General features: G+C 32.6%; 1 long non-coding RNA gene across 1 annotated transcript; it reads right to left on the bottom strand.

Moving 5' to 3' along the window:
• Positions 1–2,245: 2,245 nt before the first annotated feature.
• Positions 2,246–2,966, bottom strand: LOC126665120 (uncharacterized). Its single transcript, XR_007637527.2, has 2 exons — positions 2,890–2,966; positions 2,246–2,406 (listed from the first exon to the last, which is right to left on the bottom strand). It is a non-coding gene; the product is annotated as an uncharacterized LOC126665120 (long non-coding RNA).
• Between the last annotated feature and the right edge of the window lie 785 nt (positions 2,967–3,751).

The following is a 3,751-nucleotide window of genomic DNA, read 5'->3' as shown; positions in this document are numbered from 1 at the left end:
TGGCAAATGTTTACAAACGTTACGAAAAAAATTTAAACGTTTCCCCTTTCTAGCGATTGAAGCCAAACGTTTCACCTTTTTCGCGATTGAAGCCAAACGTTTACAAACGTTACGAAGCAAATCCAAACGTTTCACCTTTTTGGCGATTGAAGCCAAACGTTTGCAAACGTTACGAAACAAATCCAAACATTTCACTTTTTTAGCAATTTAAGCCAAAAGTTTACAAACGTTACGAAACAAATCCAAATATTTCACCTTTTCAGCGATTTAAGCCAAACGTTTACAAATGTTATGAAACAAATCCAAACCTTTCACCTTTTTAGAAATTTAAGCCCAACGTTTACAAAGGTTAAGAAACAATCAAAATGTTTCACCTTTTGAGCAATTTAAGCCAAATGTTTACAAACATTTCAAAACAAATCAAAATGTTTAACCTTTTTAGCGATTGAAGCCAAACGTTTACAAACGTTACGAAACAAATCCAAACATTTCACGTTTTTAGCGATTTAAGCCAAAAGTTTACAAACATTACGAAACAAATCCAAACGTTTCCCCATTTTAGCAATTTAAGCCATACATTTAAAACGTTACGAAAAAAAATCCAAACGTTTCACCTTTTGAGCAATTTAAGCCAAACGTTTACAAACGTTACGAAACAAATCCAAACGTTACACCTTTTTAGCGATTTAAGCCAAACGTTTACAAACATTACCAAACAAATCCAAACTTTTTTCCATATTAGCGATTGAAGCCAAACCTTTGGAAATTATACCAAATGATTTCACCTTTTTAGTGATTTATGTCAAACGTTTACAAACGTTACGGAACAAAAAAAACCATTTCACCTTTTTAGTGATTTAAGCTAAACGTTTAAAACGTTATGAAATAAATCAAAGCATTTCACCTTTTCAGTAATTTAAGCCAAACATTTTTAAACGTTACAAAACAAATCCAACCGTTTCACCTTTTTAGCGATTTAAGCCAAACGTTTACAAACGTTACGAAACAAATCCAAATGTTTCACCTTTTTTCGTAATTTAAGCCAAACGTTTACAAAGGATAAGAAAAAAATCAAAATGTTTCACCTTTTTAGCAATTTAAGCCAAATGTTTACAAACGTTACGAAACAAATCCAAGCATTTTACCTTTTTAGCGATTGGCTTAGAACGTTTACAAACAATAGGAAACAAATCCAAACATTTCACGTTTTTAGCAATTTAAGCTAAAAGTTTACAAACGCTACGAAACAAATCCAAACATTTCACCTTTTTAGCGATTTATGCCAAACGTTTACAAAGGTTAAGAAACAAATCCAAACGTTTCAACTTTTTAGCAACTAAAGCCAAACGTTTACAAAGGTTAAGAAACAAATCAAAATGTTTAACCTTTTTAGCAATTTAAGCCAAATGTTTACAAACGTTACGATACAAATCCAAACGTTTCCCCATTTTAGCGAATTAAGCCCAACGTTTATAAACATTACGAAACAAAACCAAACCTTTACAAATGTTACTAAACAAATCCAAATGTTTACAAACGTTACGAAACATTTCCAAACGTTTCCCCATTATAGCAATTTAAGCCAAACGTTTACAAAAGTTACGAAACAAATCCAAAGGTTTCCCCTTTTTAGAGATTTAAGCCAAACGTTTACAAACGTTACGAAATAAATCTAAACGTTTCCTCATTTTATCGATTTAAGCAAAACGTTTACAAACGTAACGAAACAAATCCAAACGTTTTCCCTTTTTTGCGGATGAAGGCAAACGTTTACAAACATTACAAAACAAATCCAAACGTTTCGCCTTTTTAGCGATTTAAGCCAAACGTTTACAAACTTTACGAAACAAATCCAAGCGTTTCACCTTTTTAGCAATATAAGCCAAACGTTTGTTTTAAAACAAATCCAAACGTCCCCATTTTATCAAGTTAAGCCATACCTTTAAAACTTTACGAAACAAATCCAAACGTTTCTCATTTTAAGCAATTTAAGTGTCACGACCCATTTTCATGAATCGCGACCGGCGCTAGGGTATGGGTAATGTAGTACCGAAACCCGTAGCTAGCCTAACATTTAACACATAAATACATAAACCTGCAGAAAACCAATGCTCGGGGGCAACCGAGACTTCAGCCTAAACTAGCAGTTATAATAATCAACAATTAATATAACTTACATATTCAATTCTAAATCTAAAATAGATTGTCATAAACCGATATAATAATATAACATGCCAAAGCAATATAACCAGTCGAACCAATCCGACAAAACAACTGTAATAATAGTAAAGACGTCTAGTCAACTACTGCGGTCTAAGAATAAAATAGTTTGACAGTATATCAAAATAATGGAACCTCCGAGGAAAAGTAAATGCGGAGATCACCCGACTCTCTCAGATCATAACCCTGGGAAAATTGGGAAAACAACGGGGTCAGATATACTGAGATGAGTTCATACCACTATCTACATTTATTAAGTGGAAAACCTTTAAAACGTTTAAAACATTTAATAACGATATTACGGATAATAGTTGGAACCCTAATCCACAATTCTAAATAATAATTATAATCCAATAGGTCTGGTCCCGAGAGCTGAGCTACACCGAGTTACCACTGACCACACTTATTCCAGAGTCCCGAGAGCTGAGCTACACCGAGTTACTCTACCTGGTCCCGAGAGCTATGCTCACACCGAGTTACCACATTTCCGTATATACCTTACCCAGATCAATACCGGTGCGCACGCAGTCCTAATGATGCCCATTAGGTAGCACGTTCCAACTAAGAGCCATAATATAAAAACAGTTCGAAATATACGTACAGTATATATATTTAATATTAAAATAACAATTTACTTAATAAAGCGGTAAATAGTAAATATAAACTCACTGCTTGCTAATCCACGTGAAATACCGGCAAGCAACTAACTCTGGTTCGCCTCTGAAGCACGAACAGTAGACGAGTCTAGACAAATAAAATAATTATTAAAATCAGACCCTAACTCTAGAGAGTACTAGACACCACACAAGATTAGCACAAATAATCACGTAGCAATTAAACAATCCAAAATAACACAAATATATCCAAAAGGTAATAACGCCCAATTAATATAAGTCTATTGAGTTCCCGCTTAAATCCAATTTATAAATATTATTTAATAACTTTAAATAACAAATAATTTCCAAATAGTGGGTTAGCCGAGTTACCAATAACTACCAAGCTAACCTCACTTGTCGGATGACCCAAGTCTAATCCGACTCAAAACGTTTATCAAATATAAACCCGAGTTTATCTTTATAAAACAATTTAACAAAATAATAATCCATTTTAAAAGCGGAACTCAATAACTTCAATATCAAGTAACCCAAGTTACGAACCAAAAACTTAATTGTATAGGTCAAATAAAAATTCAGGGACCAATTTGTATTTTAACCAAGTAGGGACTAAATTGCACTTTTGCCAATTAGGGGCTAAATTGCACTTTAGCCAATTTGATATCCGAAATCAATTTATTGCTTTTCTTTAAAATTAAAACCAATAATAAAGTTATTAACCAAAAATCCACTTAATTAAGTTATAAAATAAGTTTAGGGGCTAAATTGTAATTTAGCCAACTTTTGACAAAACGACATTTGAAAACAAATATAACTACCCGAGTAATTATATTAACTTATTTTATAAATAATTATCGCTTTACAAAATATCAATTACGATTTATAACGAATTAGAAAGTTACCAACAATCAAAGTTA

The sequence above is a fragment of the Mercurialis annua genome, linkage group LG1-X, assembly GCF_937616625.2.
Source record: "Mercurialis annua linkage group LG1-X, ddMerAnnu1.2, whole genome shotgun sequence".
In the NCBI taxonomy this organism is placed as follows: domain Eukaryota; kingdom Viridiplantae; phylum Streptophyta; class Magnoliopsida; order Malpighiales; family Euphorbiaceae; genus Mercurialis; species Mercurialis annua.
The sequence above is the reverse complement of the archived record's forward strand: the minus strand, read 5'-3'. Positions and strand labels throughout refer to the sequence as shown.